Here is an 11597-nt window from a genome sequence, read left to right as displayed (position 1 = left end):
TTTGGAGATCCCCCCCCCCCCAGGCTCTTCCCCTAAACACCCACAGTGGTCCCATTTTGCGTGGCTCATGGTTCCTGGTGGGAGCCCTGTCCCCCTGAATAGCTTATGAGAAATATGAGCAGAAAAATCCAGTTCCTAGAAAGCCCGGGGCAGCGCTTCATGTCTGAGCCGATGAGATCATCCATCCCAGGAAGCCCCCGGGGCCCTTATTCAGCGTGAGTCCACCTCAGTCCCTGGAAGCCACCTGGGCAGCCCCTTGGAGATATGGAGTGGGGAGCTTCGTGTGGTTGGCTTATCCAAGTCCACTGCCTTCCGTGGTCTGACACGGAAACCAGGAGCCCGAGAGGAAAGGAAGAAAGGAGACGTTAATGGGGCAGCGTGGGTGGGCATGGGCCAGCAGCAAAAGCCACGGCTCCTGGAAACTCATGGTGAAACCTCGCTCTTGGCCCGGCCCATCTGCTCCACCAGAAGCTCCAGGGTGGGGTCCAGTGGTCGGGGCTCAACGCGCCTCCCAGCTGGTTCGGGTGCACGCAGACTCCTAGGAGCCGAGGACACAGCCGCAGGTTCAGGGTGAGAACTGCCACTTACTGGGGCTCGCTCCACCCAGAATGCTCCCCGCTGGTCTTTGCCCTCCGGCCCCTTCCTGGAAGAACGTCCCCGACTGACTGTCCACTTGCTACCCTCTGTGCATTCTTTCTCTGAACTCCTGAAGCCTTTCACAGAATTCAGCCCGAGGTGTCTAGTTTGACATTCACTCCACGGTTTCTCTTACAAGGTGGTCGGTTTCAAGAGATCATGAGAACCCCAAAGGCTGCAGTGTGAGACCGAGGGCTCAGGGCCCATCTTTTGAGGGTGAGTAGTCAACGGACTTTCTTTGTGTCTCTCGTCTGGATATCTTCCCTGTGCAGGGGGAGTCTCGGTCAAGAGCTGTGGCCGTTAGGATGGGAGGCAGGGTTGGGGAGGCACCTGGCCACGGTCATCTTGTCTTGGAGGTCTCTGACCAGTGCCGTGACCTCGCGTTTCTTTACACAGGCAGGAAAAGCCAAGTGCTGGTGTTTGGGTGCATCTTGGTGCTGGATTCATTGGAAACAGAGAAACCTTCCCAGGGATACATGCCAAAGCTACCCCTGCATGGTTGGGCCAGAGGCTCCCTCCCTGCAGGTGGAGACGGACGACTCTGAAGGTCATGCTTGCGCCTTGACCTGCCTGTCCTTGGCGTCTGTCCTGAGTTCACAAGGCCTAAGAGGATCGGGTGCGCTCTGGGCTTATCTCTTTGTGAAATGGCTTTGGGTCCCTCCTGCACCTCTGCAGACTGCACTTATCAAAGCCAAGAGCCTCCTTGTTAGGAACACAAAAACAAATTTTAGAAGAATGCCCTGGGCCCTTCCGAGGCAGTGGACACCAATTCAGGGTGCACAGAGAAGCCCCTTCTGGATATTTTTCAATTTAAAAATTCACAAGAAATCAAACTTTACAAGCGTTCACTATGGAGCCTGGTTCACGCTGTGCGTGTTCAGAGGCACGTGTGCGTTGGGGTTGTTTGCAGTTTTGCAAGGGACACGTGCTGGGTGTCCGGACTTAACCTGGCTTTAGCCAACCTGAACTCTCCTAGTGAACAGTTTGTGACAATCTGTGACGATCGCAGAGGAGCCAAGTACTGGAGATTTTATACTCACAGTGCAAACATAAAAAAATGATAGCAATGGTGGCCTCAAGCTCCCGGGGGGATGGCTCTCAGCCCCAAGAGGCGGAGAAGATGACGATCCCACCATATCTGCAAAAAGCCAGCTTTGACGATTTCGAAATCAGCAAAATCAGAAAAAAAAGACTCTTTGAAATAGAGATTTCTCACCCCCCCCCACCTGGGTGCATCAGGGGCCGGGAAGTCACAGCAAACACTTGTATGAAGTCATCAGATTAGCCTGACACTGAAAATATTGATTTTAAGAAAAAAAAATCTCCAAATGCTTCTTCTTCTTCTTTTTTTTTAAGCCTTACTAGATTTTTTATTGGTTCTTTTTAAATTATACATGGCACTAGAGTCCATTTTAATAAAATTAACGTAATTCTAAACAGAGAAAAACTGAAAGCATTCCCTCTAAAAACTGGAACAAGATAGGGATGACCTGTTTTTACCACTTCTATTCAACAGTCCTTGAAACTATAGCCAGCAATTAGACAGAAAAAGACACTAGAGGGATACAGATAGGAAAGGAAGAGCTCAAACCATCTCTGTTTGCCAACAACATGATCCTATATTTAGGAGACCCCCCAAAATTCCACCAGGAAACTTCTAGAAGTCATAAACGAATTCAGCAAAGTAGCAGGATGCAAAACGAACACCCACAAATCAATTGCGTTCTTATACACCAATGACGAATTAGTGGAAAGAGAAATTAGGAAAACTGTCCCATTCACAAGAGCCTCCAACCAATAAATAAACAAAAAAAGTAAACAAATCAAAACAACAACAACAAAACCCCTTGGTAATCAGGGGTGAAAGACCTCTACAACGAAAACTACAGAACAGTAAAGAAAGAAATTGAAGGACTTAGAAGATGGAAATCTCTCCCAAGTTCTTGGAGAGGCAGAATTCTTATTGTCAAAAGGGTCATGTTACCAAGTGTGCTGTACAGATTTCATGCAATTTCTATTGAATTCCAGTGGCGTTCTTCATATAAATAGAAAAGGCAGTCGTGAAATTTATTTGGGAAAAAGAAGAGGCTCAGAAGAGACAAACCTATCCTTAGAGAGAAAGATGAAGCAGGAGGCAACACAATCTCAGACCTTAAGCTACAGTACAGAGCTACCGTCGCACAAACAGCATGGCATGGAGACCAAGGAGCAGAGTAGAAGGCACAGAGACACACCCATGTAAACACTGTGGTCTCCCACTAGGCGAAGGCACCATGAACATACGTTGGAGAAAAGAGAGCCTCTTCAACAAATGGTGCTGGGGACAGTGGAAATCCATATGGAGCAGAATGACATGGAACCCCACCTCTCACCCTGCATGAAATTCAACTCAAAGTGGACTTTGTCTTGATCACATCTTACCACTGAAGAAATGGAGGCGCAGACAGTTTGAGTTATGTGTCCTTGGCCACCTGCGGATAGCAGAGGATAAGAGAGGGGATTTGGGCCCAGAGTTGGGCTCAGGGGGCCACTTTCTCAAATGTCACTCCCCACTTTGCCACTTCACTGGGGTGCTGGGTACAGAAAGGCAGGTGAAAAGAGGGACCCTCGAGAGGTTTTGTCAAAGGTACAGCTCTCCAGTGGGTTTTTTGTTTTCTTTTTTTAAAAATTTATTTTTTAACTGACACATAAAATACAAACTGTATTTATTAATGGTGCCATGTGATTTTTTTTATTGAATCGATTTTATTTTTTTAAATACATGACAGCAGAATGCATTACAATTCTTATTACACAGATAGAGCACAGTTTTTCATATCTTTTTCAATAAAGTGTGTTCACGCCAATTCATGTCTTTATACATTACTTTTTTTGCATTATAATTCTTATTACAGATATCTACCACAATGTGATGTTTTGATACATGTGTCCATTGTGTGATGTTTCAATCAAGATAGGCATATCTATCTCTCCAACTAGGTACCATTTCTTTTTGGTAAAAACTTTCAAAATCCTTTCTTCTAGTTTTTGGAAATGCACATTATCTGATTGCCATCGATGATCTCCCGACTGGGCAACAGCCCACCAGAACTTCTTGCTCCTAGCTAACTGAGGCTTTGTACCCACTGATTAAATTTACCCCTCTCTCCCACCCCCTGCAGCCTCTGGTAGCCACCATTATACTCTCTTGTTCTATGAGAGCAACATTTATAGATTGCACACTTGAGTGAGATCATTTGATGATAATTCTTCTGTGTCTGGCTTATTTACTGATCTCCAGTTCTACCCATGTTGTTGTAAAAGACAGGATTTCATTCTTTTGTAGGGCTGAATAGTGTTCCACTGTGTATATGTAGGACTCGGTTTCTGTACTTGGATTTCTCAACTCCTCCACTGCAAAGTCATAGAAAGCAAGTTAGTGTGTTTGGTGCGGGTCCTGTGTGTTTCCTGTCCTCTCTGCCTTCTGTATTTGAGTCATGCTGCTTCACAGAATCAGGCAATAATACTGCACCCACTGAATGCTACCTCCTGACCCCTTGTCCCACTGTGATGCTGGGCACTGAGAAAAGTCTCTACAGGAGCCTTGTGTGGCCAGTAAGCGTAGGTTCTCTGGAGTTGGCACCCCTCTGTCACCTCTGGGTCCCGGGGTTGCTGAAGGTCTGCACAGGGAATCATGGCCAGGGACTCAGCTCCGCTGTGGCATGTGCTAACTGCTGACAGTCAGCTGTCTTGGGTTTGTTCCTGCTCAGGGAGGTCATGGTCCGGTGTCCGCGGAGACCCCAGGCCAGTGTGAGAGCTAGCTGCTCCGTCAGAGAGGCTGTCGGAGCCCAGGGGAGCCCAGCTAGGAGCCCGGGGGGTCGGAAGTGCGTTCCCGTCCTGGTGCTGAGACCTCTCCTCACCTTTCACAAGCCCAGGCTGCGGGGGTGGGGTCCTGTCCTCCCCCAAAGGACCTCCTGCGGTTCTGACCTCCGGTTCTCAGAATGTGACCTCATTTGGAAATAAGGTCTTTGTGGACAATCAAGTGAGAATAGGGACGTTAGGGTGGGCTGTCACCCAGTCTAAAGGTGTCCTCATAGAAGGGGACGTGTGAGCACAAGGGGAAGACCGTCTGAGTAAGCAGAGGACAAGCTATCCACAAGGCGGGGCAGAGCTCTCAACTTGCGCAGGACAGGGCTCCCCAGGCGCCCACCACATCTGCTAGATGGGCGCCTGGGGATGCTGTCCAGTGACCGGCTGGCCATTCACGGCTCCCCCTGCCAAGGGCTGGGGCCAAGAGCACCTCTCCTCAGACACAGGGCGCCGAGGCCGTCCTCTCCCGGGGTCAGACCCGCCCCTCCCTGCCACCGTCTATTTGCCACCCGGTCACAGAGCCTAGATTAAGGGCAGGGGAGATAGAGTGCCCCCTGACTGGGGCCAGGGCAGAGTGGGGGGGGGCGCGTCTGCAACTGTCACACACGGCTCTTCAGGAGTCCTCCTATCTTTGTGTCAATTTCAGCTGAAATGACAAGAGTTTATGCTCTCTGCCTTGCTCTGCCCTTAGGAATCAGGGGAAGGGACAGAGTTCCCACCCCTTAGTCATTAAGTAGCAGGGCTCTGGGCCACTGCTTTTAAGTTTTTCTTATTTGAGAAACATCTCAAAGGAAGGTCAACGGTAACACAGATAATAATAGTGGTTGAGATGTGGGACAAAGGGCGGGCTACTCCCTAGAGTTCTCTGACCCCCCTTTGCTCTTCCAGCAAGGAGGGGTCAGGAAACTCCCAGGCACAAACACTGAGTAATTGCAAACTCAGAGATTGGGGTTCAGATCCTTAATCTGCTGCTTCTGAGGATTTTCCCTAGGGTGAGTCCCTGAACCACTCTGACCCTCAGTTTTCTCTTCTGTCAAACATGGTCATAGAGAGATCGAATTTCCTGGGTCATCAGGAAAACACAAGCACAATTGTATGTGGAACATAGCGTTTATTTGCCCTTAAAGGCTCTCTACCTCCAAAGTCTGTGGGATGAAGTCAAATGGGGTAGAATTCCATAAATGGGAAGACCTACCGTCCAAAGCCCAAGCTGGACTTTGAGGGCTGAGGGAGGCTGAGATGTGAGAGCAGGCAGTGAAGAGCCAAAGGCGGCACAGACAAGAGAAGCAGGATGCAGAGCCAGGATTGGGGCTCAGGGTGCTGGGTTCAGTGATGGCAGCCCTGGGGGGACATGAGGCTCCTGGCGGCTGGGATGTGCCGTGGGGGATTGGGAGGCACTGTCTAGAACAGAGACGTGCCACGGAAACACAGTGTGCAGGACCCTGAACTGAGCTGGTGGGCACAAGGGCACGCTCTGTGGGGAGTGTGGGAGGCCCTTGGGCAACATTTGAAGACACCATCTGGCACAAGTGGCCTTGATGACGCGGTGGGAATGCTGGGGGAGGGGGACTTGCAAGAGCTTTCAGAGAAATACAGAAGCATCTTCCCCTCCCAGGAAACAAGAGCAAGAGGAGCGGGTTTGGAAACAGCCGGCTTCTCAAAAGGAGCAACTGTGCACAGTGGCCCAGGCTGGGGGCGATTCCAGGGGGCTGGAACCCACCGGTGCCTGGTGTGGAACTGCACTCTAGATAGTCGTTGAAACATTCTGGAACCTTCTGCACAGAGATTTGATCTCTGGAACAATTTTTCTTTTTTTTTTTTTTTTCTTTGCAATTGCTTCATCATTTCTCCAAAAAACACAGAACTTACAGGAACCTTTCAAATGAACACACCTGGTCTAGCAAATTCTCAGCCCTTATCATCAGCTCTGGGAAACCCTGACCTGTCCCCTCCAAGGCCATGGAAAATTTTAACAAATGGAGATTGTCATGAAATTTAGACTGAGAGGGGACTTAAAAAGATGGTTGGTCTCCACTGCTGGTTTTAGCCAGGTTCGGACCAAATGATAAGGTGCTTCTGATTTAACAGAGGAATCGCTAACAGTTTTTCAGGCCACAGCAATAGCGAAACAATGATATAAACCTTTCTTGGTGCCTTTTCAAAGTCTGTGTGGTTTTTTTTTTTTTTTTTTGGTCTTTGGTGGGGTTTTAAAAGACCTTTTTAGGTTTTTAAGGAGGTAGAAACTGAAATGTCCAGATCTTCACCTAAATCTGATGGGGAGTTACTTCAGTACACCAGCAACATGGGCTTTTGGGGGCAGATCACAGAGGCGAAGGGTCACTCTTTAATGTTAGAGTCTGTAAACAAGTCAAAATAACACCTGGCATTTTGCCAGGGGAATGTTAGAGTTGGTAAACGAGTCTGGATGGTGCCTGGCAAAATGCCAGAGGGAGTGGTTTGGGAAGTAACAAAAGCGAGCCATTAAGTGTGGAGATTCCTGATTGGTTGACTGCTGTATCTAGTTTATGTTAATCAAGATAAGCTGTGTGGAATGTATATATACCCCTCCTGTCCTACAATAAACGGCTCCCACTCCTGCTGTATCAACGTACACAAGTTATTCGTCACCCCCCGGTTATTTTGCTGCAGTCGGACTGCGGCAACTCTTGTCACCTAAGACTGCCAGCACAACTCCTCCTGTGATGTTGACCTTGACCTTCGGTCGAGGAGAGTCTGCTGAGTTTCTCCACTGTAAAAAGTTACCGTTTCTCTTGCTTCTATGTCCATACTGCACGTTATGAGAATTTTTTTTTCTTATTGACTTTTGAGATTTTTTTTTTTTTTTTTTTGGTACTGGGAATTAAACCCAGGGGTTTAATTCGTGAGTTGCTTAGGGCCTCACTAAGTCGCTGAGGCTGGCCTTGAACTCATGATCCTCCTGCCTCAGCCTCCAGAGCTGCTGGGATGACAGGAGTGACTTTTGAGAGTTCTTTGTCTATGCTAAATAAAAGTCCTCCATCAGATATAAGAATTGCAAATATTTTCTCCCAGACTATTGCTTGTCTTTTCATTCTTTTTAACAGTGTCTTTTCAAGAGCAGTTTTAATTGGGATGAAGTCCAATTTATGAATCTGAGAGTCCAAGGCTACACAGGTTTTCTCCTAGAAATTTTGTAGCTTTAGGTTTTAAACACAGGTCTGGTTCATTTGAGCTGTTTTTTTTTGGATATGTCTTGAAGTACAGATCATATAGAAGCTCATTTATGTGAACGTGAGTGTCTGTGCATGTGTGTACGTACATAAGTGCATGTTCAATTATCCCCCATCTGTTGAAAAAAAGATCTTTTCTCCAGTGAGTAGTGTCACAACTGCCTTTGCCGAAAATCACCGTGCACAGGTGTGGATTGACTGCCCAATTCTGTTCCACCAGCTCTCTGCTCTGATGCCGTAACACACCCTCTTGAGAACCGGAGCTTCATGGCAAGTCTTGAGATCAGGTAGCCTTAATCTTCCAACTTGCTCCTCTTCGTACCTGACTGGCTAATACAGGTCATTTTTATTTCCACATTAATCTTAGAATTAACTTGTCAATTTCTACAATATGGTCTGTGGGATTTTGGCTGGGATGACATTGAATGCAAGAGCCTCAAGATTTTGGTGTATCTCTATTAAAAAACATATATATATATATATATATTTATATATTTATTTATTTAGTTGTGGATGAGCCTTTACTTTTATTTATTTGTTTGTATGCAGTGTGAGAATCGAACCCGGTGCCTCACACATGCCAGGCAAGAGTTCTATCACTGAGCCACAACCCCAGCCCCTGTATCTCTCTACTTACTTATGTCTTCTTTAATTTCTCTCAACAATGTTTTGTAGCTTTCAATGTGTACTTTTTTTGGGGGGGGGCAGTGATACTTGTCATTGTACCCAGGGGTGCTTTGTCACTGTTATGGTCTGGATATGAGGTGTCCCCCAAAAGCTCACACTGAGACAATGCAAGAAGCTTTGGAGGAGAAATGATTGGGTTGTAGCCTTAACCTATTCAGTCAATTGGTCCCCGATGGGATTCACTGAGTGGTGACTGGAGGCAGGTGGGGTGTGGCTGGAGGAGGTGGCTCCTTGGGGGCGTGGCCACGGGGGACATACTTGTTTCTGGAGAGGGGCGTCTCTTTCTCTGCTTGCTGATCACCATGTGAGCTGCTTCCCTCTGCCACTGTCTTCCTCCCAGATGCTCAGCCACCTGGAGCCCCTGTGGAATGGAGCTGGCTGTCTGTGGAAGGGGACCTCTGAAATCGTGAGCCCTCAAATAGACATTTCCTCCTCCACGATTGTTCCGGTTGGGTCATTCAGTCACAGCAGCGAAAAAACTGACTAAAACAACCACTGAGCTACATCCCCAGTCCTTTTTATTTCATTTTTTTAAAAATTTTGAGATGGGGTCTCACTAAGTTGCTGAGGGTCTGTCTCTCAATTGCTGAGGCTGGTCTCAAACTTCCCATCCTCCTACCTCGGCCTCACAAGTTGCTGAGATCACAGGCATGCAACCCCAAACCAGGTCTCAGTGTGTTCTTTTACAATACTATGTGCATGAGTCAATCTGATAAAATTAAGCATGATTTTTAAAATAGTGGTTGAATGAAGGGAACTTGCTGGAAACACTTACCATGCTCCTTGGGGGGTGCTACCCTAGGTATTTAGCTTGACTGCAAAAAATGCCTCCTCTCAACCACGTTGGTCCATTTGTTAGACGCCCCCTGTCTCCTCCAGCCTATGCCTGCTACCAGACCCAAGTTTTGTTGAGGCCCAATCCACTGTACCTCCATGTGACATTTGCTGTGTGGGTGGCTGAGGACTTTGAGTGTTGCTCTGAAATCAGGAAGTGCATTCATGCTTCAGTTATCTGTGGGGCATTGGTTTCAGGACACGTCCCCCAAACCCCAATCCACAGAGGCCCAAGTCTCTTACATAAAATGGCACAATATTTGCATAGAACCTACACCATCTTCCCACCTACTTTAAGTCATCTCTGGATTACTTAGAATAACTGATACGATAGAAATGTATTGCAGATAGTTGTTACGCTGTACGGTCTACGGAATATAGATGATAAAAAAGTCTGCTCATGTTCAGCATAGACACAATTGAGAAAAATATCAACCCGCAGTTGGTTGGATCTGCAGATATGGAAACCTGGATTTGGAGGGCCAGCTGTATACAGTGTATACAGTGGTTCATTCAGTAAGTGCCTGCTGGGCTTGCCTGACCATGGATGCAGGTTGGGCTGGATTAGAGGTGGCGGTGGGGTGGGGGACGAGGGGAGAGGGAGCCATGAGAGGGCGGTGGGAAGTAGGTCCAGCCCGGCCAGCAGTGGTCACCTGAGCACATCAAGGTGAGAAGCCCATCTGGTGAAGACGGGGGTGGGGGTGGGGCAGAGTTCTTCAGGAAGCTTCCCCTTCCTCCAGGTGTGAACTAGGCACAAGATCCCAGCAGTGGGCTGAGGGCCCTTCTTAGCCAGGTCAGCATCTGAGTCTTGTTCTGAGTGGACATGTCAGGGACACGTGTGCTCTGATTGACATCCTGTTGGTCTCTCGTTTCCAGGACTAGCACCCGAGTGGGAAGGCAGGTGAGGATGCCCCGGAGGGGCTGGGGAATTGCCTGGTTTGGGCCTCACAGGTGGAGAGTAGGAGTGGAGAGCACCCCAGAACAGGTGATGCTTGAGGGGGGGGTGCCCTGACATGACATGTTCTCAAGTGTTTGGGGCTCAAGTGACTTTTACACTCCTAAAATTCATGGCACGGACTCCAGGTTTTTGTTTGTGTGGATTCTATCACCACGTACTGCATGAGTTACCCAAACTGAAAAGTCTGAAAATGTAAGAACACACACACACACACACACACACGCGCACACACACGCACACACACGCCATCGCCTGCCAGCGTGACGACACTGTCACACAACCTGTGGCATCTGGAAACATCAACTCCACATTTGCAGGCCTGTGTGTGGATAAGAGTGAAGGGGACAATTGGTGCCCTGGGTTCCCAGGCCACCTGTTCCTCAGGAGGTGCCTCTGGCCTGCCCGCACCCCCAATCCCATGAACCAGAGGGCAGGGCCTCTCATCTTCTAGGATGGATGAAGTGCATCCGGTGCCGGCCAAGCCCACCATCCTGGGCTGGGACCTGCCGGCACAGTGGGACCTGCTGGTCCTGTCTCTTTGGGGACTGAAGGCCAGGGTGCCTAGTGGGCCCATCCTCCTCCCTCCCCGGGTTCTTGAGAAAGCAAAGACGCCAGGTGAAACTAAGGCCAACTTCTGCCTGGTGAAGGTGACTTTAGGGTTCACGGCTTTGGGTAGCAGCTGGTGAGCCTCCAAAGGGAGCCCCAGAATGGGGCAGCTCTGCTCAGGATTGGAGGCGGGGCCAGGCCGGCCGCCCTGCAGGTGCAAGCCCTGCTGGGGACCTTGGGAAAGCCTATTCCAGAGTCAGCCCCAGCATGTCCAGGGTTTCCACCCTCTCACCAACGCACAGGCTCTCCCTGGGGGCCAGGTGTGGAGGACAAGGACGGGAGTAGACCAGGAGCAGGGAGGAGGAGACCCATCCGGAAGTCGTTCGTAGCTGGGGTTCCTGGTCTCCTAGGGGTCGCAGAACACATTTTCAAGGGGCCAGGAATCCTTGAAGTTTTACAAACTCATACGGCCGTGTGCTTGGGTGTTTTTGAATTGAAGAAAAGACACCACCGCGTCATCCCAGGGCTCTATAAAGGTGGGGGGGTGAAAAGATCATCCTTCCCAGATCTAAGTCAAGACCTTCAGGGCCCCCCGGGCGGGGAGGGGGGTGCTGCCAGCATTTCTCATGCCCCCCAGATCCATGGTTCAGAGGCTAAATTCCAGGTGAGCACAGCCAAGAGATTGGGGTTCTCTCTCCACCGGCTCCTACTCACAGGGAGAGGGTCCCCCTCAGGTACGGCAGCCTTGGGGATCCCTGGGATTGAAAATCTCCTTGTGCACCTCATTAGTGGGGTAGAAGCCCCAACCGAGAGAGAAAGCCAAGGAGAGCAGAAGCTGCCACCCACCTGGAACCTTGCTTATAAGGCAGAGGTGTCAC

The sequence above is a fragment of the Marmota marmota genome, unplaced genomic scaffold, assembly GCF_001458135.2.
Source record: "Marmota marmota marmota unplaced genomic scaffold, marMar, whole genome shotgun sequence".
NCBI classification, from domain to species: Eukaryota; Metazoa; Chordata; class Mammalia; order Rodentia; family Sciuridae; genus Marmota; species Marmota marmota.
This window is presented reverse-complemented; position numbering follows the sequence as displayed.